The sequence below is a fragment of the Panulirus ornatus genome, chromosome 6 (genome assembly GCF_036320965.1).
Source record: "Panulirus ornatus isolate Po-2019 chromosome 6, ASM3632096v1, whole genome shotgun sequence".
NCBI classification, from domain to species: Eukaryota; Metazoa; Arthropoda; class Malacostraca; order Decapoda; family Palinuridae; genus Panulirus; species Panulirus ornatus.
The window spans coordinates 5,004,481-5,028,817 of NC_092229.1; the positions used below are offsets into that span (position 1 = coordinate 5,004,481).

The 24,337-nt window shown below is 44.7% G+C and overlaps 1 protein-coding gene across 6 annotated transcripts in view; it reads right to left on the bottom strand.

Moving 5' to 3' along the window:
• LOC139749022 (lachesin-like) overlaps positions 1 to 24,337 on the bottom strand; it is a 312,483-nt gene that overhangs the window by 106,457 nt on the left and 181,689 nt on the right. For 2 of the 6 annotated variants that reach the window (XM_071662407.1, XM_071662405.1), the window contains exon 2: positions 21,442 to 21,605. The exons of the other annotated variants lie outside the window; for them this stretch is intronic. The gene's annotated coding sequence lies outside the window, so the exon portion shown is untranslated. The remainder of the gene's footprint in view (positions 1 to 21,441; positions 21,606 to 24,337) is intronic. 6 annotated transcript variants of the gene reach the window in all.

A 24,337-nucleotide genomic window follows, 5' to 3' on the forward strand; every position in this document is an offset into this window, starting at 1 on the left:
TGATACAAGTCGACTTTTCTGAATCGCTAAATGTTGTATGGGTACTGCGATACTGGAGGCGTGTGCCGGTGTGCGTGTGTGTGTGTATGGTGACAGTCAGCCCGTCTCTCTATGGCCTTGATGAGGAGAACGACAAGGGAGATTGTTGTGAAGGGTGGTGACGTTCAAGCATGAATATGTATAGCCTCTGGCCACTTGCGGGGAGGTGGGTTGGAAAAGGCAACAGATACGTGTGAGGAAAAGAGGTGCGAGAGTGCTGGTACAGTAGTGAAGTACATAGCACTGGGGAAACAGAGATTAAACCTACCAATTACTGGATGGGAACTTGAGGTAGATTTATAGAAAGGAGAGCACTTCTGAAGAGAGAGAGAGAGAGAGAGAGAGAGAGAGAGAGAGAGAGAGAGAGAGAGAGAGAGAGAGAGAGAGAGAAGTTGAGAGGTCACACGAAGAGAAGTTTGGCGAAAAGAGCTTGATACTAGATATAATTGTCGAAGGATTTAAGTACACTAAGAACGACTAAGAAATAGAAGATCAAATGAGAAATGTGTTATACAATGGAAAAGTAATAGCTATTCTCATTAGGTATCCAGTACTGTTGCACCCATTACAGTCACATCCATTTCAACTGTGCCCATTGTAATTAAACCTATTACGTTCGCATCCATTACGTTGGCAACCGTTGCCATCCCACCCATTACAGTCGTACCCATTACAGTAGGCATCCATTACATCGTGCTCATTACAGCAGCATCTTTTCAGAAGCAGACAGGTTGATCTAGTCCTCTGTGTAAAAGAAAAATAGATTAATCTTGCGACTAGGATAGAGGAGGGAGGTATTAGTATCATCAGGGACGTAGGGAAAGGGAGAGAAGGAAGGGAGTAAGGGAGCGAGAGAGGGTTGTGTACAGGGTGGGAACACAGAGGCACGGGAGGGGGGAGGTGGGTGAGGAGGATCAATAGATACAGAATGGGTTGGTCGCATTATGTATGTAGCTCCCTTATCTAGAAGGGGAGGGCTGTGGGATGAGGATGTGGGAGACTCAGAGAGAGAAGAGAGAGAGAGAGAGAGAGAGAGAGAGAGAGAGAGAGAGAGAGAGAGAGAGAGAGAGAGTACTTACGAATACTTAGTTTTTTTTTTGAGTGAACGTGTTGTCAAGTGCATCATGAGTGAGGTGGAGAGACTGCATACCTCTACTTGAAGACATGTTTGATCTATAGTGTTGTTTCCTCTTGTCTGGAATTACGTTCAAATTATGTTTTATGAAGAATTTTTCACTTTGTTTGGCTTTGTTTCCGTACAAAACTTCGATCAAAAAGATATCTATCTCAAGCAAGATACAAGAGCATTCAAGAGTTGCAAATAACTGCTTATAAAAGGGGATGTAACAGCTACAGACATTACAGGAATGTAGGATACAGAGCATTGACCCTCCCACCAGCCTACAGGATGACCAAGAAATACATGGAATCGTAAATACCAAGAGCAATTGAGCTAACCATGAAGATGGTTCCATAGAGATGTAATCTGACCGTAGGATACCACAGGACTAGGTCCCAGGTGAAGGTAGAATGCTGGGTGAGGTAGGGAAGGTCCCGTTCCAGGAAACAATAGTAAGAAGAAAGGAGACGACCAGGAGAAAAATATGAGGTAAGGAGGAGGAGGAGTGAGTAAGTGAGAGAGGATTGAACCGATCCGGTCGCCAGCCTAATAGGCTTAGGATAGTTCAAGTTAGGCTGGGCGAGGCGAGAACAAAAGCTATACGTGTCGGTGCTCATCCCATTGTTGCTATCATTTATGTAAGAAAAGCGACCTTAACCAGGACTGGTAGGAGGGAATTATAGATGACATGGAGAGGAGGAACGTTAGCAAGAGGAAAAGAAGATTCAATCCACTAAAGTCTTTTTTCTTTTTTTTTAAGGACGTGATGGAGTGCTACTATCTCACACACCTCTTTTGTGTCAGTAACTTCGTCACCTCATAATTCAACTTAAACTTGACAACTCTCTGTTGACTGTTGCTTCGCGTCTAACCTTTGGATAGTCTAGCGTTACGTAGACGTCCACACCGAGGGACCAAAGTCTTCCCTCTTTTAAGGGCTCTGTAGGCTTTAGATATCAGAATGGTTACGACACAATGAATCTCCGATCTCGGCACACAAGGTGAATGATGTAGTCAGCATCACATCCCTGACTCACAGATTCACGCTGGGGTGATACTCACTCACAGTTGGGTGAACCTTTAAGGAGAGTTATTCATCATCAAACCAAGAGCTGAGCTCGTACCAGGAAGTATAGGAGGTTCGGATGAGAGTTATAAAGCCATCGAGGCACCATAGCCTCGGCTTTGGTCATGAACAAAAGTCCACATTGAGGTCAGGCCTTAAATGAGACGTAAAAAAGACGAGCTAAAGAGACAAAGAAGTAAGGAAAAAACAAGAAGATTAAGAAGGAAGGAAGTACCCGATTTTTTTTGAGGAATTGAAAGAAAAACATCCCTGAAGAAGGGATATGTTGAAGAATTTAGGAACGTGATAAATTCTAAAGCTTAGCAGTGTAAGGAAGGAAACAGACGTAACATTTTTCTAGGAAACATAAATCTACCTGTTATCCGATAGCGTTATTCACACTCGCAGGCAATCTTAACTTCAATTAAAAAAAAAAAGATAGAATAAATACACAAGAACAGGAGCGAATGAACTCACGTGACCTTTTTTCTTTCTGTTGTCAAATAGACTTTTAATTCCTTACGGGATTCAGAGAGATAAACTCGCTACACTAACTGCACCACTTACAGTAGCTGTGTACGTGAATTCAACAAAGAAAACGCCATGGCAAGGAGATGTGCGTAGGAGGTTATCCTCACCCCCTTATTTAGTGGCCCCCTGGCGTGACCCATGATGACCAGCACGGTCGGGGTTATCTGGGGTCACTTGAGGTCAGCGGACAAATGAACTTGTACAGGTATACACATTCCATAGAGTCAATATATATATATATATATATATATATATATATATATATATATATATATATGTATATATATATATATATATATATATATATATATATATTGATTCCTTAAAGTAGTCTGTAAAGTTATACAAGAACAGGTCACATGAGAACAGTCTGGTAAGGGAATGAAAAGGACTCTTGAAGAGAACATAAAAATCCTGAGGAAATAATGTAGAGGTAATACTGATTTAACAGCTGGACAAGGATTAATTACAGAGTGAGAGAGAGAGAGAGCGCGAGATGGAAGGAGATACAGAGAGTTTGAGATAAAAGAGAGACATATTAACAGACGAATAAACTGACGAGAGACAAACAAACTGGCGTGAGAGAAGAAGAGACAGACAGACAGAGGGATGAGAGAGAGAGAGAGAGAGAGAGAGAGAGAGAGAGAGAGAGAGAGAGAGAGACGGTGCAACGGATGGTATTCTCTCCAGAAAAGATATTACTTTTTTTTTTACAGCCTTCTGAGAATGAAGTAAAAGTTTCCTAGAGGCGAATTTCTCGAAACAAAATTAATCCAGTTAGCGAAACTAATTATGTATATTAGATGATTAATTAATTCAAACTGTTTAGCTTTAAGTTGATTATTTCTTTCACTTCATCCAATCTTTTCTTTTTTCAACAGTATCTCTTTATATATATATATATATATATATATATATATATATATATATATATATATATATATATATACACTAACTCTAGAAACCACACTCCCTAGACAAATGAGAGTCACACACTCCCGATTACGCTTTGAACATCACCCATCACGACAACACTACAAACACCTTTTCATACTATCCCAAGACCCCTCATGCCCATGATGCAACTACCATAAAGGAGACACAGAGGACTGGCTACTCAGTTACCCTACACTTTCTGCACTAAGATGCACACACGTCACTACAATACTATATGACGTATGGTGGACGTGGCCAGCTTCCTGAGTGCTGCAGAGGCCTCACAGGGATAGAAGGGTCTACTGAGGTATGAAGGCAAGATATATATATATATATATATATATATCCTCGATAAAAACTTTTCACTGCTTCTAACAACTTGCCTCCCACACCATATATTCTTAATACCTTCCACAGAGCATCTCTATCAACTCTATCATATGCCTTCTCCAGATCCATAAATGCTTGGTTCTCAGTGAATGTAGGTTTGCGGCAGGGGTGTGTGATGTCTCCATGGTTGTTTAATTTGTTTATGGATGGGGTTGTTAGGGAGGTAAATGCAAGAGTTTTGGAAAGAGGGGCAAGTATGAAGTCTGTTGGGGATGAGAGAGCTTGGGAAGTGAGTCAGTTGTTGTTCGCTGATGATACAGCGCTGGTGGCTGATTCATGTGAGAAACTGCAGAAGCTGGTGACTGAGTTTGGTAAAGTGTGTGGAAGAAGAAAGTTAAGAGTAAATGTGAATAAGAGCAAGGTTATTAGGTACAGTAGGGGTGAGGGTCAAGTCAATTGGGAGGTGAGTTTGAATGGAGAAAAACTGGAGGAAGTGAAGTGTTTTAGATATCTGGGAGTGGATCTGTCAGCGGATGGAACCATGGACGCGGAAGTGGATCATAGGGTGGGGGAGGGGGCGAAAATTTTGGGAGCCTTGAAAAATGTGTGGAAGTCGAGAACATTATCTCGGAAAGCAAAAATGGGTATGTTTGAAGGAATAGTGGTACCAACAATGTTGTATGGTTGCGAGGCGTGGGCTATGGATAGAGATGTGCGCAGGAGGATGGATGTGCTGGAAATGAGATGTTTGAGGAAAATGTGTGGTGTGAGGTGGTTTGATCGAGTAAGTAACGTAAGGGTAAGAGAGATGTGTGGAAATAAAAAGAGCGTGGTTGAGAGAGCAGAAGAGGGTGTTTTGAAATGGTTTGGGCACATGGAGAGAATGAGTGAGGAAAGATTGACCAAGAGGATATATGTGTCGGAGGTGGAGGGAACGAGGAGAAGAGGGAGACCAAATTGGAGGTGGAAAGATGGAGTGAAAAAGATTTTGTGTGATCGGGGCCTGAACATGCAGGAGGGTGAAAGGAGGGCAAGGAATAGAGTGAATTGGAGCGATGTGGTATACAGGGGTTGACGTGCTGTCAGTGGATTGAATCAAGGCATGTGAAGCGTCTGGGGTAAACCATGGAAAGCTGTGTAGGTATGTATATTTGCGTGTGTGGACGTGTGTATGTACATGTGTATGGGGGGGGGGGTTGGGCCATTTCTTTCGTCTGTTTCCTTGCGCTACCTCGCAAACGCGGGAGACAGCGACAAAGTATAAAAAAAAAAAAAAAAAAAAAAAAAAAAAAAAATATATATATATATATATATATATATATATAATCTTGTGGGGCCTGGATGTGGAAAGGGAGCTGTGATTGCGGTGCATTATACATGACAGCTAGAGACTGAGTATGAACGAATGTGGCCTTTGTTGTCTTTTCCTAGTGCTACCTCGCGCGCGTGCGGGGGGATGGGGATGTCACTTCATGTGTGGCGGGGTGGCGACAGGAATGAATAAAGGCAGCAAGTATGACTTGTGTACATGTGTAGATATGTATATGTCTGTGTATGTATGTAAATGTATACGTTGAAATGTATAGGTATGTATATGTGCGTGTGTGGACGTGCACGTGTATACATGAGTAAGTGGGTGAGTTGGGCCATTCTTTAGTCTGTTTCCTTGCGTTACCTCGCTTAGTAACGCACGCGGGAGACAGCGACAAAAAAAAATAAAAGATAAAAAAATATATGTATATATATATATATATATATATATATATATATATATATATATATATATATATATAAAAATCACCTTCAAGATGACCTTACCCCGAGAACTAATAAATATGGGATGACGTTACCCACTATGGACCACTAAATAGTGGATGGACTTTATTCCCTCCGCTACTTAATATGGGGGAAGTCCTCGTTTTCTAAGTTATTAAGTGAATATAACCTCACAATCACATCCTAAGTGTCAGTAAAGTGTGATTTCTGAGACGCATGAGCGAGGAACACAACCTTAAAAGGAAACACCAATCCTAAAATTATAAGTTTATGGATAACTTATTTCAGGAATGAACAATGGGGAAGACCTTACTTTTTTTAACTGGTATACTTACACACTTAAGTAACCTCTGATCCCTCGCCTACTTATTCATTGGTCATTAATGTCATCTTATGCAACATCTGTACCACGAGAAAGCCACTGGACTTAAAAAATTCCCTTCAAGTCGTAAATCAATAAAAGTATACAAGGGGAAGTCGCGAGTCTGCACGAACTTCGTGTGATAAGTCAAAACCATGACGACAAGGGCGCTTCCGTAGCGCTGCTGGTGGTGGTGGTGGTAGGAGGGTAGTGGGATGGTGGTGGTGATGGGTGGGTGGTAGTGGGATGGTGGTGGTGATGGGGGGTGGTAGTTGGATGGTGGTGGTGATGGGGGGTGGTAGTTGGATGGTGGTGGTGATGGGGGGGTTGTAGTTGGATGGTGGTGGTGATGGGGGGGTTGTAGTTGGATGGTGGTGGTGATGGGGGGGTTGTAGTTGGATGGTGGTGGTGATGGGTGGGATGGTAGTGGGATGGTGGTGGTGATGGGTGGGTGGTAGTGGGGTGGTAGTGGTGATGGGGGGTGGTAGTTGGATGGTGGTGGTGATGGAGGGTGGTTGTGGGACGGTGGTGGTGACGAGGTAGTAGTGGGTGGTGAAGGGGTGGTGGTTAGGGGTCGGTGGTAGTGGAATGGTAGCACAGATGATGGTTGTTAGTGATGGATATGGTAGTCTAGATGGAGCAGTGATGGTGGTGGACTTTGTGGTATGAGCAGTTATATGGTGGTTATGCCACTAGATTTGCCACAGCCGCAAGTCATAACCACAATCTCCAACAACGACTACAACCATTCCATCCAGATCCACGACTATTACAACATCTGTCATATACTGCCACGGCTAACCACCACAATTAACCACCATTACCACGGCCCGGGGAGAGTTCTAAACACCAGCACCCCTACCACAATTGCTACCAACACTACCTGATTACCACACCTGACTACACCACCACCACTAAACCACCACACCTAGATCATCACAACTCCTGTCTGTGGCCATCCTCCCCTCCTAACAACCACCATCACAACCGCTTCTACCACCACAACCAACCAATCATAACCTCTTCACCCTCACCAATAACATACCCTGGATCCTCACCATGACCACAGCAAATGATAACAACACCATCACAACCTAACCATCCAACAGAGAACTCCACCACAACCACCACGGCCTCGCTCGCCCACCATAAGCAACGTGATGAGCACAACCCACAGAATCACAACCATCGCTGTACCCACGAATAACAATCGATTGAACACAACCATAACACCACCTCCTTCCTTGTTAAGTACCCCAATCTCCATCACGGTTGGCGACCCGAGGAAAACAGGATACAAATAATGTTATTTGAATTAACGAGGTGTGGGGAATGGGCGGTGACGATGGGGGAGGTAGGGGGTGTGTGACGGAGGGTGACGGAAAGCTAGTGATGGGGGGGAGGGGTGTGTGACGGGTTGTTAGCAGAGGCGTGACGCGAGGATGGCATGGGGAGGGGTGTGTGTGACTGTAGGATGACAGGGACGTGACGGACGAGTGGCAAATAGGTGTGACGGGTAAGTGGCAAAGGGTGTGGAGAGTAAGTGGCAAAGACGTGTTAAGTGGAAAAGGGGTGTGATGGAAAAAAGACTGAGAAATAAATACAGTGTGTGTGTGTGTGTGTGTGTGTGTGTGTGTGTGTATTAGGAAAAAAGTTAGACAATAGGGGAGAGTCGACGTAGGGTGACTGGGAGAGTTGAGAGAGAGAGAGAGAGAGAGAGAGAGAGAGAGAGAGAGAGAGAGAGAGAGAGAGAGAGAGAAAGAACAGAACAGCGGGAGTGGCCAGGGAGAGGGCTGGGACGAAGGAACTGGTGAGGAAAGCACATTATGGCTGGCGAGAGAGAGAGAGAGAGAAGTACGGGAGTGAGTGTGTGTGTTTGTGTGAGAGAGTGAGTGAGGGTGTGTGTGAGAAAGTGAGTGAGTGTGAGAGAGGAATGAATGATCCACACCACCAGAGTAAAAGACACGTCTCTCTCTCTCTCTCTCTCTCTCTCTCTCTCTCTCTCTCTCTCTCTCTCTCTCTCTCTCTCTCTCAGTTGGAAGAACAGCACGAGAGAGAGCGTTGTTAGGCTTGAAAGTGTCTGTTAAGCTTGTGAAAGCTTTAGAGACAGTGAGAAGCTTGTGAAAGCTTTGAGATACGCTTTTAAGCTTATGAAAGTTCGAGGGACACCCTTAAGCTTGTAACAGTCGAGTAGACTCACGAATTCAAGCTTGTAACAGGCGAGTAGACTGGCGTTAGTTCAAGCTTGTAACGATGGAGCAAAATGGCACCAGTTAAAGCTTATAACACCCTACTTAACAAGATTCCAACATCCTAGTGAGTTGGCACCAGCTCAAGCTTGCAACACCCTTGTGGAGTGAATTTAGTTTTCAAGCTTAGAGACGATGTAGTGGTGAGAATATGGCAGAAGGGAGTGGAGGGAATATGGTAGAAGGGAGTGGAGGGAATATGGTAGAAGGGAGTGGAGGGAATATGGTAGAAGGGAGTGGAGGGAATATGGTAGAAGGGAGTGGAGGGAATATGGTAGAAGGGAGTGGAGGGAATATGGTAGAAGGGAGTGGAGGGAATATGGTAGAAAGGAGTGGAGGGAATATAACAGAAGGGTGTGGAGGGTACACGTCCGAAGGGGGCTGGAGGGTACATGACAGAGGGGAGTGGAGGGAAATTGCCAGGAATGAGTAATGGACAAAGCAAAGTGGAAGAGGAAGAAATGTGGATTAAAGGGAAGCAAGAGGGAAGTGGAGGGAAGTATACAGAGAGTGAACACACACACACACACACACACACACACACACACACACACACGTACCCACGAAAGCTGGAACTTAAGAAACGGAGAGAGAAGTGGGGATTACAGAGAGAATTTATTGGCTGAATTGAGGCAAGGAAAGAACCCAGATAAAAGATAAAGGGAGATAAGAAAATATTTAAGGAGAATTGTGGATAAAGGGGAAGGATAAGAGTGCAAAGAAGGCGAAAGGGAGGAAGAATGTCATGTAGATCAATAAGAGTAAACTACAGGAATAGAAAAAAGACGAAAGATAATGTCAAGTACCTCACTCTCTCTCTCTCTCTCTCTCTCTCTCTCTCTCTCTCTCTCTCTCTCTCTCTCTCTCTCTCTCTCTCTCTCTCTCTCTCTCTCTCTCTCCAGACCACCTCGCTGTGGGGGTTCAGTGTGGTTTGTGTATCTCCGTAACTATGCAACACTCTCTCTCTCTCTCTCTCTCTCTCTCTCTCTCTCTCTCTCTCTCTCTCTCTCTCTCTCTCCCTCTCCCTCCACCACGTTAAAACCTGGCCAGCTGTGTCTCCCTAGCTGGCTCCCTCACTCTTCATTAGTAAGCACAGACACCATCTCCCAGGAAAAGTTTCCCTCCCCCCCCCATTTCATTTGTGCATTCCTGCATCCATTACTCTCTCTCTCTCTCTCTCTCTCTCTCTCTCTCTCTCTCTCTCTCTCTCTCTCTCTCTCTCGAGGACAACAGCGGGCGTGGCTAGCAAGCTATATCCGACCGAGTCGCCCGGGGGATGTCTTCCTCGTGGGTTCGAGTCTCAAGCGACATCAGGCGAGGGTAAGAGGGGGGGTAAAAGAGGGAGGGGAGTGGGGTAGCAGTAAGTCTGAGCGGTCGTAAGAAATAGCGAGGATGAAGGAGCTTTATGGACATGTCAGTGAGGGGAGAGAGAGAGAGAGAGTAATCGATATGGTTTAATTTTGTGATACAGCTCCTCAATTACAAAATTAAATTAGTTTACTTGCGTTAGAACGGAGCTGTGCGAGAGCTAATGCACCGAAAAAATATTGGGGTCGTATATTATGCTGAGCGGAGGGCCTGGGTGGAGGGTGCTGGAGGGGTGGGTGGAGTGTGGGAGAGGTATGGTGGTAGGGGCTGTGGTTTGGTAGATGGGTGGAGGAGGAGGAGAGGGCTGGTGGGTGAGTGAGGGGGAGAGAGGGCTCTGATGTGGTATAGATGGGAGGAGGGAAATAATAAAAAAAAAAACGGTGGTATGAAAAGAAAACGGAGGAGACTAAGGCATGATAGAGAGAGAGAGAGAGAGAGAGAGAGAGAGAGAGAGAGAGAGAGAGAGAGAGAGAGAGAGCCATGAGGCCGGTCTAGCGGGTAGAGAGCATTATGTCTGGTTCACAAAAATGTTTTTTCTACAGTTACATAACAACGCATCCGAAACTGCTCCGAAGCCTTTTTGTCCAAACTTCAGTTCAAATTTTTTTTCAAGTCGATTCTCCTCACGTTTCTAATCTCCTTTGGCTCAAAATTGAAAAATTTTCTATGGTGCCTATTCATTATTGAATAATATATATATATATATATATATATATATATATATATATATATATATATATATATATATATATATATATTCAAGAATGAACAGGCACCATAGAAAAACTTAGATATGAAGAAGTGAACTCAAAGAAAAAAAAGACAGGGCAAGTATTTACAAATATTGAGTCAGTGAAAAAAAATTTTGTTGAATATGCCAAGCCGTAGTTCTTGGGAAATATACACGAGAGGAAAGAGTTTTCCAAAGTTTCGAGGTATAAGGAAAGAAACAGTTATCAAAACGGCCCACCCTTGAATTGCCAACGGCCACACAACAATCACGTTAATGTATGTTGTCGAGGACTATGTATGAGGTGGAGAGTGTGTGTGTTTGTCGACTAAGTGCCAGGAGCCTATGTATAAGCAAGAGAGAAAGAAAGGACAGAAACTGGGTCCAAGGAGGGGAACTTGACATGCACTGTGTGTGTGTGTGTGTGTGTGTGTGTGTGTGAAAGAGGGGGAGAGAGAGAGATGGGGGGGCAAAGAAGGGGTGAGAACGATACTTCACTAAACACAAAACTTAATTTGGAATTCGCCCGTAAATGGGTCGATTTTACAACACCTATTAACTAATGGAAGCTCCTACGTCGAGGAGAGGTGGGAGAGGGAGGGGTCTGGATGACGAATGGAGCATAGAGGATAATGGGGAAAGAATAGGGAAAGGGAGGACCATTTTAAGAGGCAAATAATAGAGAAAGTGATAATTCTTGGGTTTCGGACAGGGTCTAGAGGTAGATACAGAAGGTAGATACTGAAGGTAGATACTGGAAGTAAATACTGGAGGTAGATACTGGAAGTAGATACTGAAGGTAGACAGTATTTCGGGTAAATTCGGTAAAGGTAGAATAGATAGAGAGGGGAGGAAGGTCGATTGCGCTTCATGAGGAAAGAATGGACAATATATTAGTAAGGGTGTGGTGGCAAAAAACAAGGAAAACGGGAAAATAGTAAGAAGGAAAAAGAAGGAAATGAAAATCAATGGAAAAAAAGTGATAGAAGGAACGAGATAGAAAGGAAAAATAACAGGGAGTAAATATATGAAAGGTAGGGGACTCGATAACTTGAAAAAAGGAGGATGAAGAACAAAGAAAACTTGAAAAAAAAAAAAAAGATATGAAAGATAAAGACGTAGGAAGAAGTGAAAAATAAGAAAATGAATGAAAGAGGTGGATGAATGATATTAGGAAAATATCTTAAGGAAGTGAATGATGTAAGGGCGAGGAATGAGCCAACTTAATGTAGGAAAGAGAGAAGGTGTGCATAGGTGAAAAGGAGTATAGAAAACATAGCAAGCGAAGCATATTAAAGACATGAATGAGGGAACAGTTAATGGCCGTAGGATCAATTGGCTTTATCATGAGCTATTAAAGTTTTATAACTAAATAAAGACAGAGTGGGTTAGGGGAGGTCTTGTGGTGTAGGGCAGAGGATGTTGGTCGTGTGGTATGTAGGGCAAGGGGGTTGGTTGTGTGGTGTATGGTAGAGTGTGTTCGTGTGGTGTAGAGCAGGGTTGTGGTTGTATGGTGTAGGGTAGAGGGTGTTCATGTGGTGTAGACCAGGGTTGTGGTTGTGTGGTGTGGTTGAAACACTATATGACAGAGGATGTGGTCGTGTGGTGTGGGGGGAGGATATATTACATATGATAATATAAGGCAGGAAGGATGACCAGATTCAACCTAAATTATAGAGAGATTGAAGTACGAGTAAATTAACACCCATATATCGTTCATATACGTCTGTATAGCGAGATATTACACGTCAAGGTGACTATGAAACATCAAGAATATATGTTGTACTGAACGGTAAACAAATGCCTTTTAAGTTGATCAATATCATTACAGGAAAATCAACTAGATATCCTGTGTTATCACTATAGGGATATAAAATCCTATAAGTCCCGTGCTAAAACTATAAGGAGATAACCCCGTCACACAGATGCCTCAGATTTGACTACTTCACGATGAATTTCATGCGTACACGCCCTTTAATATATATATATATATATATATATATATATATATATATATATATATATATATATATATATATATATATATACTAATCTTTGTTATTTCCTATAAATCCCTATCAGTTTAGTCTTAAATACAATCGGTATGTTCCCAATAGAAATTGACGAGACGATTGCAAAATATAAGTATCGGTAATCAAAGAAAAACATATCAAACAAGACAATGTGTGTTAACAACTGTTTGAAACGTTGGATCACTCATCTGTGTTCAGCTCATGTGGACAAAGGTGCGAGGATCGAGTCTTTCACAGTGGCTGGTGTACGTGCGTGTGTGCGAGCAACTCGACCCTCACACACCAGCCAATCGCCAGCAGAGCTCGAGAGATCCAGAGTTTACTGGAGCAGATCGACTCCCGCGTCTTTATATAATCGTAATGTAACCTATATTTCTTTCCCCTCACCGATACAGTCTCGAACGCCAGCCATGAATACATTTCGAAAACTTTTCAACACAAAATGGAACGACGTTTTATTTTTCTGCTTATGACGCCTTTAAGACAAAAAAAACAATCTTTTTCTTCATTAACCTTTAATTCAGAGACGTTTCTTCCTACAGGTGGAGGAGAGTAAAAAGAGGCAAAAAAAGAAGACTGTCAGATGTGTGGTCTTCCATTTCAATTGTCTTTCACAAGGAATTCGAATCCTGGTCGCGTCATTCTGTCTATCCGAAGTCCACCCTGCTGTTCATCCTTCCCTCAGGGCCAGTGGGCCATTCGATAATGCGAGTACCTGGCTTCAGCAAGAGTGTATTATATATATATATATATATATATATATATATATATATATATATATATATATATATATCATAACCCTAGAACCCCTCTATGGTGCTTCTACAGCTTCGAGGTTGCAGTCCAATTCGGAGCAGGGAAGCGATGGATTCCTTTAGTGCAAAATGATCCTCGACAGAAACTTTCCTTTCCTGTCCATTGACGATGACACAACCCCGCCGAGGTCGAGTCTTAGTTCGCGGTGTAGCCACAGGGAGACAAAGACTCTAGTAACACCTAATAAATCCTCGAATGAAAACTCTCTGTTCACCACATTTATATCAAGTCGTCTCATTACCCCAACGCGCCCGTGACGATCAGCGAATACTTACGACTGTGAAGCAGATTCACTCGGGCACAATACTGGTTTGATAATTCAAGCGGGCCTTCCTTCCTTCCTCCTCCCCGCCGCCGCCGGAGCGTGTGTACCTCAGGCTCTGGAATTAATGATAAGACACCGCCGGGTCTCCTCAGTGGTTTGGATGTGGGGGGAGGTGGTTTCTGTCTCGCTCATTAAGGAATTCCCGGGAATTTTTGGCCCCCACGAGCGGAGAGTCTCCGAGCCATCGGAGACAAAAGTTTAACGGTGATCAAGTCCTTGTCTCTCTCTCTCTCTCTCTCTCTCTCTCTCTCTCTCTCTCTCTCTCTCTTAAATATCAGGAAGAGGGGCGATGCCCTGAGTAGTAGTGACAAGCCTTCAGAAGCTCTTCCAACTACCATCAAGTGTGTCCGTGTCGAAGCCACACTGTGTCTTCAAGCTGCTGTGTGGCCAGGCTTCTCTCTCTCTCTCTCTCTCTCTCTCTCTCTCTCTCTCTCTCTCTCTCTCTCTCTCTCTCTCTCTCCTGATGATGTCGTTAAACCTAAGAGCGTGTAGCGAGCCACCTGCTGCAACTCCTGCAGTCCAGGCATGCACCTCCTGCTGGCCTGTCATTTATCTGCCTCAGATGTACTCACGGTCGTGTGTGGACTACGGACCTCGGGTGGCGAGGCAGAGAAGAGGCAGAGCAACACAGAGAACCTGTTGGTCAAAGCAGTGCGATGTGGACGGAGCCTCTGCCTCTCACAGGATGATCCCAGGTCACTTTGGTGACCACTAGAAGAAGTTCCTTCCTTCCCTCCTCTCCCAGTTTCTCTCTCCTTTCTCTCTCCCGTCTGGGAGATAAGGCACCTTCGAGGAGAACAGAAGAGGTCCTCTGCACAATGGGGCCTGTCTCAATCTGCTTGTTTGTGGTCCCTCGGGAGGGCCACTGCGGAAGGAAGAGGTTTGCGCGGGTGTCTCAGAAGGTAAAGCCGTAGAATAAGCTCGGGTTTCCCCCTGCTAGCGGTGATCTAGTACATTTTCAGTCACAGATTCCTTGGAAGCAGCGAAGGTGAACAGGAAAGACATATTCCATAATCAAGAGGATGAGCGTCTGGCCTTTCATCCCACCAAGAATTGCCTATGGAGAGTTTTGGAACCTTTTCTCTATATCACACATGGGAATCTAATCATCCTCGACTGATAAACAAAAGAGGGCATCTTGCATAGACTATCCTACACGAGTGAAATGTTTGATGAAAGGATAGCATCATGATCGTCGACGGGGACCTTACTATCTCGTGTCATTTACGGTCATCAGAGTTAGTCACTAGGATGGAATGACTAGACACAGGTCGTATTTGGGTACCCAGTAGGGAGGCCGCTACGCGATCTGCCAGTTTGTGCTCTTCAGTATCAGTCTCTGTGTCATCTTCCACGTACCGAACGTTGAACCCGCTATGCAAGACAGGAGAGGTGCCAGGGGATCGCCTCGAAGAACCTCCTTAAGTGAAGGTTCTTAATGACTCGCCCAAAGAGCAGAATGAAACTGTGTTGTAGTGATACATGGTCAAAGAAATGAAGATGAATCTGGAGGTTTCCAGCTCATCTTTAAATGACAATAGTTTATGTTCTTGTTATCAACATTATCATCATTTATACAAAGTGGATTGAGTCTAGCCTGCCTCGTAGCCTGAAGATACTAGATCGAAGCCCTCTCGATTTCAGTAGCCGCCAGTGTCAGTCTCCTGAAGGTCTGCCGTAAGGTGGAGTGTATTACGAACGGCATCAGTTCAAATAGTTGCTTCATTTAATTTTGCTCTCCTAATGCACAGATATCATGCCTTGGCTATTTCGTTGTACATACATGTTATCTTTCTCAGTCTAATTATATATATATATATATATATATATATATATATATATATATATATATATATATATATATATATATATATATATATATATATATATATATGCTTGGCTGGTTACGGGACCTTCCTCATGATGCCATTTCTGACACTTATTTCATCTGGGTCAGGACGTTGATGACGAGGGTCTAAGGCCAGGAGCGAGCGAGAGGTCCTGCTCTTGTGATGTACCACCTGCAGGAGCAGTAGACCTATCGTGGAGAACTAGGGACGTCTGGACACCGCTGGTTCTTGGTGTGTTAATGATTCATGTGTGGGGAAGTGAGGCTGGTATATTCCTGTCCGTGTGGGAGACACAAGAGTCATACCGCTACCGAGGTGTGGGCCATCTTGGTGCAGCCTCGGTCTATGTTCAAGCCGAACTAGAACTGGAATATTCACGAAGATCGAGGAGCTATGAACGGTGAACATGGCCACGACTCTGACGGAAGCTCCTGGCCGAACGGGCAATTCTAATCTATTTGAGGTACTCTCGGTAACCCGACGATTGAACTCAGTTACTGAAGAAACAATAGATTCGTGCTTCTCTCCTCTCTCTCTCTCTCTCTCTCTCTCTCTCTCTCTCTCTCTCTCTCTCTCTCTCTCTCTCGCCCCCCAACCCCCAGCTTAAAATGGGAAAGGTAGACTTTATTAAGTTGTGCCAGGCTTTTTGTGACGAACGAGGCTGTTTGGTCAGGGAATCCCGCAATATCTGTGGCGAGGAGGTCTATAAGTTTACGGCCGCCCAAGGATGAGATGTATCGAAGTGGTGTGGTGCATCGAGTGCAACTTGTGGATCTAAAGATTATACGAGGTAAGGAAAAAGGTAGTATTCCTGACTATGTGGTGGGGCTGATACGAACACATATACTTAGTACGATTCTAGTACTGATCGTCTGAAGTCTATGTAAATACGGGTGTATGAACGTATACATGTACATATGAATGCGTTATATATATATATATATATATATATATATATATATATATATATATATATATATATATATATATACGTATCAATGCAAATACTTTCATCAAGTATGTGCAAATATTATTACACGTAAATTAGATAAATGAACTGATGAAGTCGGAAGCCGTTTAAAGGAAGAGATAATGGGGTTGATAGGAAAGCGAGATGAAGGGGAAGAGAAGTGTCGGGGTGAGAGTAGAAGTCCCAGGGAGAAGTGGGAAGAGAGAGGAGAGGATGAGAGGGAAGTGGGATGAGAGGAAAGTGAAGTGGGATGGAAGAGAGTGTGAAACTAAGGATGAGCCACTGAACATGAGGAAGGGAAGATGCAATAGAGAGAGAAAGAGAGAACTAGAGAGAAAGAGAGAGAGAAAGAGGGGAGAACTGCATGAGCGAGAGGGTGTAGGGGTGTGACAGTGAGGGAAGAGCAAACAGGAAATCGGATATGTTGTAGTCTATGCAAAGAAAGACAACGAGGGAACTTGGGCAGTTGTGTGGCGTAGGAAAATGTGCGTCAGGGGAGAAATGGCTGTATGCTGGGGGAGGGAGAGAGAGAGAGAGAGAAGAGAGAGAGTATTCGTCGTGTATACCCTTTGCCACAGCCGCTGGACCCACATCCCCCAAAGTCATGGCAATCAACACAGCCTCCTCCTCCTTCCTCCTCCTGCTCCTCCTCCTGCTGCCGCTGCTGCTGCTCCTCCTCCTCCCCCCAACTCCTCCCTTCCCCCTCAGAGCAAGGTAGCCAAGGGAAACCAACCCAATTTTAAGATGTCTTCTCCCATTCGCTCCTCAGATTCAGCTGGATAACAGTTTGCGCCAGTTAGTTTGGGACGGGAGGCTTCGGGGTGCTGCCCATGTTGGGTGGGGTGGGGGGGCACCGTCAGCTGTATGAATAGCCGCTGCCGAAGTCCTGACAAAGTGGATTACACAACTTGGACGAAATAGAGTACAAACCCCCCCCCCCCCTACTGCGAATGGCTCTAGCATAGCACGGAGACACTGGCGAGTCTGTGGGTGTCTGTCCGCGTTTGTCAGAGGGACAGGGTCCACAGACGAACTTACGGAAGGAAAATTGAAAACTTTGTGTGGTGGAGGATGAGGACGGTGGGTAGACTAGTGGGGGTGGGTCAGAGGAGGTGCGCGGTCTTCAAGGTTGAAGTCTTCCTGCCTGAGGGATGCGAGTTGACATTCCTCCTCACCTTCCAAGTCTCAATGTGGGTGGGGTTGGAAAGGATGGTCCCTCGCCTGCTAGCTAGAAGGTTCAAGTAGACAGGACGGGGTCGGTCCTCTGTCTACTGCCGGTCGGGTTCAATCAGTCAAGGGGTCTATCCTGTAGAAGTACATGGGAAGAACGGATGATTGGAAACCTGATGGTCCATGACGAGGTAATGTGATGGAGGACAGTGTTAGCGACCTGTGGAAATAATCTTATTGGTGGTAGATACTGGACAGTAAAGCAGGAGGCTCCTCCCCACCCACCACTATAGATGGAGACAGGATAGTAAAGTAGGGGGCTCCTCCCCACCAACTACTATAGTTGGAGACAGGATACTAAAGCAGAAGGCACCTCCCTCCCCAGTACTATAGCTGGAGATACTAAAGCAGAAGGCCCTTCCCCACCCACCTCTATAGATGGAGACAGGGCAGTAAAGTAGAAGACTCCTCCCTCTCACCATTCCCTCTGGCACAACAACCCGCAGGAGAAAGACAGAAGCCGAGAGGAAAAAAAAAAATGTCTGGATGGAGAACACTTCCATGGAACTGGTATATTCCAGTGTTCTTAAAACTGCAGATCAAATGTCTGTCCACGTTTATGATACATCTCCTCCTCTTGAATTGTCTCATCATATTATCTCTAACATGAAAATGAGAACTCGTTTGAGCTGTGTTGTCAAAATCATTCAATATTTTCCAAACTTCCATGAGACCTCCTTGGGTCTGCATGTTTATTTAGAGAAACTGAGTTCAGATCTCTGTCTAGAGTCTTCAAGAGTCAAGACAAGCTAAAGCTCTAGCTATCCTTCATCTAATAGTCAACGTGGATTCTATAAGCAAAGTATTAGATTCACTATTGATCTGGCTTCAATGAATAGGTTCGAAATTATGGCAATACACTACGAAAGAACTATTTACCTCTAAAATCAATCTGAAAATCAACAGATTCAGATACATTGCTACTCCACTGTCTTTGACGGTACTATAATGAGACGCTCCATACATACCACAGTCCTGTTATCAATCTTATCTCTCAATGATCATGAAACTTGGATTTCCCTTTTGTCCCCATCAAGGTCAAGTTTTGTCTACGTCGAAAAGGCTCCATTCACGTATGACAGTGAACTGTGAACAAAGAACGGAATAAACCAATATTCCATTTCATATGGAACGACCAAAATTCAGGTAACTATTGCGGCAAAAGGTTACCTCGAATGACTACTATTGACAAGGAACGACTTAAACTCCCCGCTTAACCAGCATTAGTTCTAATGAGAATTTTTCTCTTAATTTCTCTATCTCATCTTGAGTTCGTGTTTCGTCTGGTGTTGTCCATCACCACCAACCATCAGGGAATCCTTCTGCTTCCATAAAGATAACTTCTACATTGCTTGCTCCTTCCAGCGAGAGGATCTTCGTCTGCTGACCGTGTTATTAAGAAAGCAACGTTCCACACCACAGTCGGTGTTTACATTCCACTCCCTTCGGGATACTGCAGAATACGTAGCCTCTCTCTCTCTCTCTCTCTCTCCACTACGAAAACTTTTAAAGTTAAGGTCCCCCAAAGAGGTCTGGCTCGCCACAGCAATTCTGTTTTCCCCTGTTATAAAGATCCTCATTCCACTTCTAAACAACTTGGTTCGAATATATATATGCAGTAAGCGGGTACGAGTACCTATACTTTACATGTACAACGCAGTAGTGGCATCACTTATACGGATAAAAGCACTTATAGTATGCTACTCCTGCGTGGACTGCTAAAAGTTTATTTACATGTGTGGTAAAACTTTGCCTTGTTAGTCCACTAGCGACTTTATTCTCTGGTTTATATATATATATATATATATACATATATATATATATATATATATATATATATATATATATATATATATATATATATATATATATATATATAATAACCTTCTCTATGTGCACCCACTCTCTCAAAGGAAGAGAATATTCTCAATTTCTGTAGACACAAAGATTCAACTGAAGGAGCTGGGCAGAGAAAAAGACACAAATGGCCTCCTCCAACAGAGCTAAAAAATCTACAAGTGCTGGACGGGGGAAAACATCATCCCCAAATTTATTAAAGAGAGGCCACGTTCTACACGGGTCCGCGATACCCAGAATATGCCCTTTCTTCAAGCTGCACAGATCCTTCCACACATCTGCCTAGCTCTCTCTCTCTCTCTCTCTCTCTCTCTCTCTCTCTCTCTCTCTCTCTCTCTCTCTCTCTCTCGAGAAAGAGAGAGAGAGAGAGAGAGAGAGAGAGAGAGAGAGAGAGAGAGAGAGAGAGTTGTCTGTCTCTGCTTACTCGCTTGTCCATCGTCCATCCCTCACTACAACTGACTGCTCCTGTGGCCCTACTGTCTTTCGCAACCGCTCCCTCCCCTCCTGGTTCTCCTTCAGGTAGCCAGCCATCTACCTAACCCCTTACCACTTCCCCCCCCCCCCACCTTACATCCTTCTCCCCTTACCCACAAGGAGTAAGGGGAGGAAGAGGAGGATGGGGGGAGAGAAAGGGTATAAAGGCAATAGGGGTACACCTACTGGCAGTCTATATCCCGCCATTGTTGTAAAACCACAACAGCATTCCACAGCCGTTCCTCACCACCCACCCCACCTCGTAGGCTGCGTCCCGCCGCCTCCCTACGCGAAATCTAATGTCTTGTTACCCCGTGATTGGGCCGATTCACGGGGTAATCCCCCACTAGTATATGGTTGTAATGGGTGAGCCAGCGAGAGGGGCTGCCGGCGCAAAAGCCTTCGAAAACCAACCCCCCCAATAAACAGACTGGATTAAACTCTCTCTCTCTCTCTCTCTCTCTCTCTCTCTCTCTCTCTCTCTCTCTCTCTCTCTCTCTCTCTCTCTCTCTCTCTCAGGGGGGGGGGGGACTTCTTCGTCCCTCTCGGTTTTATCGTGGTGGTAGGATGGAGAGCTTAAGCGTTTTGCCTGAAGACAAGATGGCGCAGAACGTTCAGTGTGGTCATAACGGCTCTGTCGTGAGGTCTGGTTATACACACACACACACACACACACACACACACACACACACACACGCCCGCAGCGTCTGTGTATTTCTATGCTGTTAAGTGTCCAGGAATTTACGTCGGGAGTTCAAAAGTTAATTTGGCTCTCTGCTTGAAATGCTCCTGCTCACCCCCCCCCCCCCCCCCCCCCGCCCACACACACACACACACACAAGCAACTCACACTTCCTCTTAAGGCTTTAGCTGTGTGTGTGTGTGTGTGTGTGTGTGTGTGTGTGTGTGTCCATCTATCTATCTATCTCACTCTCTGCTTCAAACAAAGAGGCGACAGAAAAAATTAGTAGAATAAATGCTCCTGCTGTAATCTAAGCAGGGTTCCACCACATACGTATCGGAACTTTAGCAGTATCCTATCACATACCTACTGGAACTTGAGCAGGGCTACAGGGCAAACCTACAGAAACTTTAACGTGATGAAACCTGATGGAACTTTATAACAGGATTCCACCACGTGCCTGCTGAAACTTTTAACGTGTTCCACAACGAGTTTGGAGGAGGCAAACTGAAGCTTTAACAAGGCTCCACCACGTAAGTGGAAACTTTTGGACAAGTCCTAACAACAACGACTTTACGGAAGCTTTAAGTTTCTGGCTACGCTTTTCCAGGGTTCCACATGACACCACACGAGGACCACGGACGTTCACCTCCACGAACGAACCCACCAAGACTAAATAGAAGACCACCTCAGCTTACCTGACGAAGACTGTGAAGGGGGAGCTGGACCCACTAGAGTTCGATGACAACGCACGAATCATTTTTTGAGGTGGAGAGATCCACAAGCGCCCCCAGGTGTTCTCGACAAGTACTCCACAAATGTCCCCACTCCACTATAACTCCACCAGGGCCAGGCAACCTACCTGTGGAGGAGGAACATGATCTGGTGAAATTACTGGATGGCATAAATTAGTCACACACGCACACACACACACACACACACACACACACACACACACACACACACACACACGACCATAAAACATGAGCAACACTCAAATCAGTGGCCGGATAGTAAGCTTAACGACCCACTAGCTTTGAAGTGGCTACGAGAGAGACCACATTAGGGATGAAGAATGAGACGGGGGTGGGAGAGGGGAGAGAGGAGGAGGAGGGAGAGAGAGAGAGGGTGACCTGCACAGTGGACCCTGACGCCCCTTGACACCCTGATAATCCCTAAACAAACGGGTTAAAGCATGCGTCTCTCAGCTGGCAACGCTGACGTCCGTGACGAGGCAAGCGGTTACCCGTATAGGAAGACCTGTTATCACCGGGGATTTATCTTTTTTTTTCACCCCCCACGCGTAAACATCGACAGCTTTACGGCTAGTGGAGGGGGAGAGGAATACAGTCTCGTCGAGGAAGTTCTCGCTCTGATGGCTTCCGTCGTTGACCTGCTCTTGTTGGGGCGCAGTCTTGGAGCTGCAGGAGCCTCATAAATGGGACCCTAAGGTTGTATAACTAACCAAGTTTTACATATATATGACCCACGAGAAGCTACACTCCCCAGATAAACACGAGTCACACTATCATGTCTGCGCTTTGGACACCACCCATCCTTACAACACCACAAACACTGATTGAACACATCCCAAGACCCTTCAAGTTCACAAGGCAACTCCCATAAAGAGGACACCAATCACTTACTGCTCACTTGCCCGACACTCAACTGCACACACAGAAGCACACGCTACATACGCACACACGACCCATGGTCCCGACCGGTGGATGTGGCCAGCTCCTGAGCGCTGCAGGAGCCTCAACGACAGAAGGGATGAGTCAACAGAGTCCCATAATCATCCTCAGACAGCAACAGTCGTGTACGACGCCCCGTCCCCTCCTCCCGTAGCAGGCATACACCTCCCACAAGCATACATCCGGACACACCATACCACACAGCATGGTGGTCTGGCCGCCCCTTTTGAGGTCCTCTCCCTATGTCAGAGGGAGCGGATATGGAACATGTAATAACCTGGGACAGACGACAGCTGAGGAAAGTACTGGGCAAATACTGCCAGATCTTCTATACTCTTTTCTCGTCATCTTGGAAATTTGACGTATTTTTTCTTCCACTCTCTCTCTCTCTCTCTCTCTCTCTCTCTCTCTCTCTCTCTCTCTCTCTCTCTCTCTCTCTCCTATACAGAAAGACCTAAAAGTAATACATACTGTCAGTGCCGTAGGGTCACGAAAGACACTAGTGAAACTTGTAAACAAGAGAAAGAGTCCAGATACATTTGCATAAGCCAGAAAGGGAATGAAACACGTAGCCTATTATGAAAGGCTGAGAGAACTTTTCTATATAGCCCGAGAGAGAGACAGAGAGAGAGAGAGAGAGAGAGAGAGAGAGAGAGAGAGAGAGAGAGAAAGACAAGACAGACAGACAGACAGCAAGACAGACAGATGTAGGGACAAAGACAAGAACAGAGGAAGAGAAAACCATACGAGATAGAGCAGAATAAAAAGGCAAAAGAGTTAAAAAGTCTTATAGAATCTTTTCCACTTGGTAGATTTCAGAAATGTATCTATCTGTCCCAGACAAGTTTGTACAGTGAGGACCAGTAGGTGTGGGTTCGATGTTTCGTCCTCATCACCACTTGCAAGTTCGAAGCTTCCTTGAGCTTTCCATTGGAAGATCAATAACTACTTCATTCAACAGGTTCGGAAGGCTTCACTTTCACCTTAGGTTAGTATCGTCTTCGCTATCCAGATCCATCCACTTATAATCGCTTCGATGTTCCGAGGTTTCAGATTTGTAATTCAAATGAGGAGAATTTGTTTTCGTCTCTTAGAATTTAGAGCCATGAACGATACGACTTGAGACAAGTGTTTAGATGAGATCGTTCAACCCCCGTGCGTACGACATTCCCCACCTTGAAGCCTAACTATACGACCTTTGGGTAAGACCGTGCGACGACCCTTCAGTTCGATGGTATGACCTTTGAGTACGAGGTTACGGCTTGTATGGTATGGCGACATGGCATTTGACCCGACCGAAATTTAAGGGTCTTGTTATCATACTGTCGTACTCATTGTTGGTACCGTCATGATCGTACCGTTGTACCATCATGGTAACGTTGTACTCAGTGGTAGTAGCATCATGGTACCGTCGTGTTCAATGTTTGCACCGTGTTAACCAAGCATCGTACCGTTGAACTCAATGGTAGTATACCGTGTTGACCAAGGATTGTACCGTTGTACTCAATGGTAGTATACCGTGTTAACCAAGGATTGTACCGTTGTACTCAATGGTAGTATACCGTGTTAACCAAGGATTGTACCGTTGTACTCAATTGTAGTACGTTACAAAGGATCGTACCGTAATGTTCAAGGGGGTTCGTCGAGAAAATCATTTAGCGATTGATTAGTCACGATAAAAAAGAGATGATCAAGTCTGATTAGAATATTGTCATTAACTTTAATCAAATCACAAAACACAAGCTAGATAGGCGAAATTCTCAGCCTTAACCCGCAGTGGATTTGTCGAAATTGAGATTATTAACTGTAAAAACAAATATGCGAGACATTAAGCTTTCTGAAGATACCATTTTAACACACACACACACACACACACACACACACACACACGTTGTCAAGG